General features: G+C 44.0%; 1 long non-coding RNA gene across 2 annotated transcripts; it reads right to left on the reverse strand.

Annotated features, from left to right (window-relative positions):
• Positions 1-1,173: 1,173 nt before the first annotated feature.
• Positions 1,174-4,511, reverse strand: LOC137375636 (uncharacterized). Of its 2 annotated transcripts, none has more exons than XR_010976051.1 (3): positions 4,147-4,511; positions 3,804-3,966; positions 1,174-1,862 (listed from the first exon to the last, which is right to left on the reverse strand). It is a non-coding gene; the product is annotated as an uncharacterized lncRNA (long non-coding RNA). The 2 variants fall into 2 exon arrangements; XR_010976050.1 differs by having other exon boundaries at positions 1,174-1,912.
• Positions 4,512-9,088: the final 4,577 nt, after the last annotated feature.

The following is a 9,088-nucleotide window of genomic DNA, read 5'->3' on the forward strand; positions in this document are numbered from 1 at the left end:
GATAGTGAAGGATGAGGTCATGGAGGGATTTGAAAACAAGGATGAGAATTTTAAAATCAAGACATTGCTTGACTGGGAGCCAATGTAGATCAGTGGGCACAGGGGTGATAGGGGAATGGGACTTGGTGTGAGTTAAGACATGGGCAGCAGAGTTTTCGATGACCTCAAGCTTACAGAAAGTAGAATGTGGGAGACCAGCCTGGAGTGTGTTGGAATAGTCAAGTCTAGAGGTAATGAAGGCAAGAATGAGGGTTTCAGCAGCAGATAGCTGAGAGGGGCAAAGTTGGGAGATGTTACGGAGGCAGAAATAGGCAATCTTAACGATAGAGCGAATAGAAGGTTGGAAGCTCATCTCAGGGTCAAATGTGACACCAAGGTTGTGAACAGACTGTCTTAATCTCAAACTATTGCCAGGGAGAGGGATGGAGTCAGTAGATAGGGAATGATGTTTGGAGTGGGGACCGAAAACAATGGCTTCAGTCTTCCCAATATTTAATTGGAGGAAATTTCTGCTTATCCAGAACTGGGTGTCAGATAAGCAGTTGGATAATTTAGCAACAGTGGACGAGTTGAGAGAGGTGGTGGTGAGGTAGAGTTGGGTTTCGTCAGTGTACATGTGAAAACTAACGCTGTGCTTTTGGATGATGTTGCCAAGAGGCAGTATGCCGATGACAAATATGAGGGGACCAAGGATAGATCCTTGGGGAACATTAGAGGTAACAGTGGGGGAGCAGGAAGTGAAGCCATTGCAAGTGATACTCTGGCTACGATTAGATAGATAAGAACAAAACCAGATGAACAGTCCCAGCCAGCTGGACGATAGTGGAGAGGATTATGGTGCAGTCAACAGTGTCAAAGGCTGTAGACAGATCGAGAAGGATGAGGAGGGAAAATCTACCTTCATGACAGTCACAAAGGATGTCGCTTGTGATTTTGATAAGAGTTGTTTTGGTGCTGTGTCAGGGGCAGAAACCTGTTTGGAGGGAATCAAACAGGGAGTTCCAGGAAAGATGATATTATGACCTCAGTGAGACCATTAACGTTAAAATACGAGATATAAATCCCAGACCAATTTAAAGAATTACACAACAAGATTTCACATTTTAAGACTTTTATTGTAACAACTAAACTAAAAGAAATCTCTATTTGCTAAATAGATCTTTGTAAGCAGCTGATACCACAATTTACAAGGAAAGGTATTTTCATATCACCACATTTATACGTTACACAGTCCTCTTTGATGGCCAAATCTTTGTGGTTAAAAGTCCCAAACTCCTCCCAGTTGAAATAGGTGGATCTCCCAGACCTTTCTCAAAGTCAATTTCCTCTTCGCTCACTTCTCCGAGCACTTTCAACCTAAACGTCCATGAATAAAGAGAGTCCTGTTGGGCTTTTCCTTCTCTGCAAACTTCAACTTTCAAAACAGGCTTAAGTCTTCACAGCCTTTCACTGTATCAGGCTTCTAAGAGCAGGTGTTCCTTCTCTCATTCTCTGTATCTCTATCTCAAGCCTGATATCGCTGGTTGTCTTCCTTTCTTACAGCCTGCTCTGAGGCTGACACTGCTGGTCATCAATACAGCCTGTCTGCCTTCAGAAAATCTGTTAATTTGATCTGGAACCAATATGCAAAGTCCAGAAGTCTGGTTTCACAGAGCCACCTGGGCATTTCTTTGTTTCCAGATGTTAACAGCTGCCAGGTATATTTGCATCCTCAGAACCACTGACTCCTTGTTTACGATTCAAAAGTCTGGGAGGATGAAACTCACTGTCCTTCAGGTGTTACCCCTGCAGTCTCTGTTTTCTAAAAAGAAGTCTTTGATCTGTTGCCTGTTGTCTTGGTAACCAAGATTTCTGTCTTATCCCTAAGCAGAGTGGATGTAAGGTTACCTGACGCCTCAGACTCCATCTTAAACTTTTAAAAATCACAATTTTTAAAACCATAATCATGTTTCAAAGTCCAGCATTCATAACAGATGTGTACAGATTTGGTAGGCGTAACACATTCACGGACTTTGGAGAGGAAAGGGAAGTTGGAGATGAGATGGTGGTTTGCAAAGACAGTGTGATCAGGGTTGGTTTTTTGAGGAAGGGTGATGACGGCAGATTTAAAGAGACAGGGACAACACCTGAAGAAAGAGAACCACTTACAATATCAGCTAACATGGGGACCAGGAGGGGAAGTTGGGTGATCAGCAGTTTAGTGGGAATAAGATCGAGGGAACAGGAGGTGGGTCTCATGGACAAGATGAGTTTAGAGAGGGCACGAGGAGGGATAAGAGTGAAACTAGTGAAAGATGTGAGTTCAGGGCTAGGGCAGTGGGGAGCATTAGAGAATGTTTGGCCAGTGGGCTAGTGGTAGGGAGGGATGTGGCAGAGGCAGCTGATTGGATGGTCTCGATCTTAGTGATAAAGAAGCCCATGAGCTCCCCACACTTATCGTTGGAAGTGAGGGTGGAGGGGACATGGGAGAGGGGTTTAAGAAGATGGCTTGCAGTAGAAAAAAGAAGCCGGGGCGAAGGACATACCGGAATGGCTAGTAAAACCTGTGGAAAGTGAAGGACAGCAGCCAGAAGCCATAGTCCATGTAGGAACCAATGTCATAGGAAAGAGTAGTATGGAGGTCTTTTAGAAGTAGCATGAGGAGTTCGAGCCAAAGCTGAAAAGCAAGACTTAAGGACGGTCATATCAGAATTACTTCCTGTGCCATGCACTGGGCAGATTAGGCAAGGACCGATTAGATCCATTAATGCATGCCTAAAGAGATGGTGCAGGAGGGTGGATTTCAGACTCCAGATATATTGGTATGAATCCTGGGACTGAGGGAAGCTGTTTAGGAGGGATGAACTTCATCTAAAGTAGAGGGGTATCAGTGTGCTTGCAAAAAGGGTAAATAAGGCAGTGGGAGTGGATTTAAACTAGCATGGTAGGAAAGGGAGGAATGCTGAATGGATCATGGGCTTAAAGTAATTGGGAAAGAGGGATATTAAAGGATAACCTGAATAATGTTTATATAAGTGCGAGGTGTTTATGGAATACAACGGATAAGCTGTTGGTACGTAGGGAGAAAATAAATGTTGTAGGAGTGACTAAAGCCTGGTTGAAATCAAAGTGTTGCAGAGTCTTGTGTGTTTTAAGAAAAACCAAGAAGGTAAGATAGGTGGTGTGGCATTATTTGTTCGGACTAGTCACAACAGAGTTGGATGCCAGAGCAGTATTGAGTCTCTGGATAAAACTGAAGGACAGTAAAGTGAAATAGTTAGGCATGGGATCATGCTACGGGCCACAAAATAATCAAGGGAAGCTGATAACAATTCTTTGGGAGACAATAAGATGAATGAGTGCCAAGTATTCAGTGGAAATTCTGGGGAGTTTCAATCTTCCTCATATTATTGCAGTGCACTATTGTGAGAATAGAGAATATGGGGTTAATGTAGGATTAGTATAAATGGGTGGTTGTTGGTCAGCACAGACTTGGTGGGCCGAAGGGCCTGTTTCAGTGCTGTATCTCTAAATATAAATAAATAAAAATAACTCCCCAGAAATATAGGCAACCTCCTCAAAGCATGACACTTCCAGACCTCTTAGCTAAGAACCAACAATGGCACACTTTTGAGAGGCAGGAACATTCACCAAGCAGTCAACTGGCACACTTAAACAACAGGACCAATATCTGGAGTATGCTAGGGTGTTGCACAACACTTCCTGGAGACAGTGAACAGAACAGTCGTGATATGCCTTATGGTGCACAACATAATTATTGAAAGAGTTAGACATATGTTTGTGTAAGATAAACAGCAACAAACCTTGACACTGGAAGAAGAGGAAACAAACATTGATGACAAGGAGCTTGCAGAAGCTTTGCAGCCACAGTAGGAAGCAGCACAGGTCTAGTTAGTTCCAATTAGCAACTGTTTTCTTGACATCTGCCTTTCTGTTTCAGTGGGTATTTTCTTTTTATTTCTGAAACTATTCCACAGTAAAGCAGATAATTAGAATTAGAATTAGAATTAGAACATTACAGCGCAGTACAGGCCCTTCGGCCCTCGATGTTGCGCCGACCTGTGAAACCATCTGACCTACACTATTCCATTTTCATCCATATGTCTATATAATATAATAAGAAAGAACTTGCATTTATATACAAACCTTTGCATCCTCATGGCATCACAAAGCACTTCATAACCAATAAGTAATTTTTGGCAAGTAGTCATTGTTCACTCTTGTGAAGGCCTTCTTTCTTTTGGGGCTTCTCTTGTTCAGAGGTAGTCATGAACAAGTCACTGACGGTAACTTGAGAGCCACATGATTGTTTCTGTCCTTTTTGCCGCAAGTCCTTGTCAGAGGATAAGAATTTATATTGGCTACAGCACTCTTTAAACACAGAACATTGTAGAACCATGAGATCACGGAATCAATCTACCATGGTTATCTGGAGTCAGTCACAAAACAATTGTAGCTAACGTTAACAACATCATTGCTTGAAACATTCCTGAGAGGTGCTCTAACCTTGCTTACTGCATCAGTGTGTCAGCGCCTGAGGTTTCTCCTGCTGATGTCACTGATATTGTATGCTGCCCTATAGCAGTCTGCAGAGAAGAGAACTCCTGTTTCACAACATTGCTCAACTGTTCAGTTGAATGTGCAACAGTAGTAAACATGATTTACGGCGTAGTCAACAAGCCAAATTATTGTTGCACCTTTTGTGCACAGGAAACATCCTCTGAATAGCTGGTCCTTTGAGGTTGGAATCATAAAGCAATTCAGCAGGGCCCATGGTAATTGTATACCTCCACTCAGCAGAAGCCAGCCTTTCTGCAGCTAGCACCTCTACTTCTTCTACACCCATCAGAAGTAAGTTCATGGTCCAGATTTTGCAGTACTAATGGCGGTGAAGCAATCAATGCTCATCGTTATTATGGAGTAAATCGGACAGCGATTTCTGGCATCCACATATATGCTGTTAAATGCAAAGATCTGGAAGTTGCTGTCAAAGATGCGTCACTGCTCCACAGGTTGCACTGTTGCAGTCCTTACCAATAGACTCAGCATTGAAATGGTGTGGACCTGCTCTACTTACTCACTACTTCTCTAGAATATTGCTGAGAAATTTTGGGCTGAAATGAGTTTTAATGGTGAGATAAGTGATAATTACTGCTGACCAACCTCTCTAAAAAAAATTTGTATACGTGTGGAACCTTATTCCATCAGAAGAAAATTAGTTCTGGTGATTTAAAAAAAAATTAAAAGTATTGATGGAAAAAGAGACATGCTGTCGAAGCTTTTCATCTTGCACTCATCAAGATATACGCAGGATGCAAAATTTATGAGATTGCTGATATGGCCAATCTTATAGCATGTGGAACTGTAGCATGGCACTGCCTCGACCAATCAGAGTCGACTTGCCAGCCAATCAGCATCCCTTATCTCATGCAGTATAACTTGTTGCTGCCTTTGAAATTTGACATTCTTGCGTCTGTCCTGATGAGTGCAAGACAAAAAGTTTAAACAGCATGTCTCTTTTTTCAGCAATACTCAAGTTCTAGACCAGCAAGCGACTAAGTTAAAAGAAATTAATTTTTTTTTACTTTCTCTGTCTGTCTCTTTGATCTCTCTCCCTGAATCCCATCTGTATCTCCTAATCTTTATTGTTCTTTCTGTAAATTATTCATTTATAATTCCTTCTTTATACTTCCTGGTTTGGACTCTGCCTGTGGCCTTCCCACCCCCGCTGCAATTTTATGAGCAGTGGAGGAGGTGACAAACAGCCCGCCAACCCCAAGTCAATTAAGGCTCTTAAATGGCCAATTAATTAGCACTTAAAGGCCTCCTCCTGCCATCGCTGGGATAAAAAAAAACCTAGGATGTTCTCAGCACTCAGAGGCTGCCCAGTAAAACCGAGTGGCCTCCTTGCGGGCTGGGGGGGACCCTCCTGATCAGGCTCCCTGCACCCCATGGAGGGCCCCCACAACACAAGCCATCCCTGCGGGAGCACCTCCCCCTCCCCTCTCAACTGCCACCCCCCCCACCCCCCCATGCATTGCTGGGGCCCTGCCAATTGTCCCCGGTGAGGCCCCACACATTTACCTCAATTCTGGGGCCTCCTCCATTGCTGTTCTTGCTGGGAGCAGTTCCAACAGTGGCCACCGCTCCTAGCGGCACTGCTGGGACTGAAGAGCTGTTGGCCGGTGATTGGCTGGCAGATCTTGGAGGTGGGTCTTGCTGCCTCAGAGGGATGGAGGTCCTGCCAGATGCCAAATAAGGGCCTGGCCATGTAAAATCATGGCATGACCCAGGCCCAGCAGAGGCAGGCTTGCCCCCGACTTTTTTCCCAGTGGGCGGGGCCTCTGCCCCGACGTAAAATTCTGGCCTCACTCTTTAGACTTACTTCGTGCATCATTCAAAGTTCCTTTTTAATCCTGCTTTGCTACTTCGCTATCATGTTCACTATTTTGCATTGTATTGCATTTGTAACAAGTTACTTTGAATTCAAGTTTAGTGTAGCAAATTCATCCAAATTTCTAACTTACTTTTTTTTTAGAATTAGAATTAGAACATTACAGCGCAGTACAGGCCCTTCGGCCCTCGATGTTGCGCCGACCTGTGAAACCATCTGACCTACACTATTCCATTTTCATCCATGTGTATATCCAATGTCCACTTAAATGCCCTTAAAGTTGGCGAATCTACTACTGCTGCAGGCAGGGCGTTCCACGCCCTTACTACTCTCTGAGTAAAGAAACTACCTCTCCCATCTGTCCTATATCTATCACCCCTCAACTTGAAGCTATGTCCCCTCGTGTTTGCCATCACCATCCGAGGAAAAAGACTCTCACTATCCACCCTATCTAACCCTCTGATTATCTTATATGTCTCTATTAAGTCACCTCTCCTCCTCCTTCTCTCCAACGAAAACAACCTCAAGTCCCTCAGCCTTTCCTCGTAAGACCTTCCCTCCATACCAGGCAACATCCTAGTAAATCTCCTCTGCACCCTTTCCATAGCTTCCACATCCTTCCTATAATGCGGTGACCAGAACTGCACGCAATACTCCAGGTGCGGTCTCACCAGAGTTTTGTACAGCTGCAGCATGACCTCGTGGCTCCGAAACTCGACCCCCCTACTAATAAAAGCTAACACACCATATGCCTTCTTAACAGCCCTATTAACCTGGTTAGCAACCTTCAGGGATTTATGTACCTGGACACCAAGATCTCTCTGTTCATCTACACTACCAAGAATCTTCCCATTAGCCCAGTACTCTGCATTCCTGTTACTCCTTCCAAAGTGAATCACCTCACACTTTTCCGCATTAAACTCCATTTGCCATCTCTCAGCCCAGCTCTGCAGCCTATCTATGTCCCTCTGTACCCTACAACATCCTTCGGCACTATCCACAACTCCACCGACCTTAGTGTCATCTGCAAATTTACTAACCCACCCTTCTACACCCTCTTCCAGGTCATTTATAAAAATGACAAACAGCAGTGGCCCCAAAACAGATCCTTGCGGTACACCACTAGTAACTAAACTCCAGGATGAACATTTGCCATCAACCACCACCCTCTGTCTTCTTTCAGCTAGCCAATTTCTGATCCAAAGCTCTAAATCACCTTCAACCCCATACTTCCGTATTTTCTGCAATAGCCTACCGTGGGGAACCTTATCAAACGCCTTACTGAAATCCATATACACCACATCCACTGCTTTACCCTCATCCACCTGTTTGGTCACCTTCTCGAAAAACTCAATAAGGTTTGTGAGGCACGACCTACCCGTCACAAAACCGTGCTGACTATCTCTAATGAACTTATTCTTTTCAAGATGATTATAAATCCTGTCTCTTATAACCTTTTCCAACATTTTACCCACAACCGAAGTAAGGCTCACAGGTCTATAATTACCAGGGCTGTCTCTACTCCCCTTCTTGAACAAGGGGACAACATTTGCGATCCTCCAGTCTTCCGGCACTATTCCTGTCGACAATGACGACATAAAAATCAAGGACAAAGGCTCTGCAATCTCCTCCCTAGCTTCCCAGAGAATCCTAGGATAAATCCCATCTGGCCCAGGGGACTTATCTATTTTCACACTTTGATTGGCATCAGTGGCTACCTGCATAAATTGCAACTTCCAGCCGTAGAATCTAATCATGTTCATTCACATTCCTCACAGTGACACTTTTCGTCAAGGGTGACACCTTCTTCTGAATATCTTTACGACTTCACCTGTTTTGTGAGCTCACATTGATCTCCTGCATAAAATAAAAGCAAAATACTGCAGATGCTGGAAATCTGAAATAAAAACAAGAAATGCCGGAAATACTCAGCAGGTCTGGCAACATCTGTGGAGAGAGAAGCAGAGTTAACGTTTCAGTTCAGTGACCCTTCATCAGAACCGACAAATATTAGAAATGTATAATGTTTTAAGCAAGTAAAGTGGGGGTGGGACAAGAGATAACAAAAGAGGTGCTGATAGGACAAGGTCACAGAGAATAACTGGCCAGAAGGTCATGGAACAAAGGCAAATGGTATGTTAATGGTGTGGTGAAAGAAAAAGCGTTAGTACAGAGAGGGTGTCAATTGACAGCAAATTGAACAGCCCTGGCCCCAAGCACTAACATGAAAAAAACAATGGGTAGGCACAGTCGAAACAAACTAAAATAAAATAAACAAAGAAAAAAGTAAAGTAACTAAAAATAAAAAAGGGGGGCCAGTCATGCTCTGAAATTATTGAACTCAATGTTCAGTCCGGCAGGCTGTAACGTGCCTAATCGGTAAATGAGGTGCTGTTCCTCGAGCTTGTGTTGATGTTCTCTGGAACACTGCAGGACAGAGATGTGAGCATGAGAGCAGTGGGGGCGGGGTGGGGGGTGCTGTTGAAATGGCCAGCAACTGGAAGCTTGGGGTCATGCTTATGGACTGAGCAGAGGTGTTCCACAAAGCAGTCACCCAATCTGCATTTGGTCTCCCCAGTGTAGAGGAGACCACATTGTGAGCAGCGAATACAGTATACTAAATTGAAAGAAGTACAAGTAAATCGCTGCTTCACCTGAAAGGAGTGTTTGGGGCCTTGGAAAGTGAGGAGAGAG

Source organism: Heterodontus francisci, chromosome 12 (genome assembly GCF_036365525.1).
Source record: "Heterodontus francisci isolate sHetFra1 chromosome 12, sHetFra1.hap1, whole genome shotgun sequence".
Taxonomy (NCBI): Eukaryota; Metazoa; Chordata; class Chondrichthyes; order Heterodontiformes; family Heterodontidae; genus Heterodontus; species Heterodontus francisci.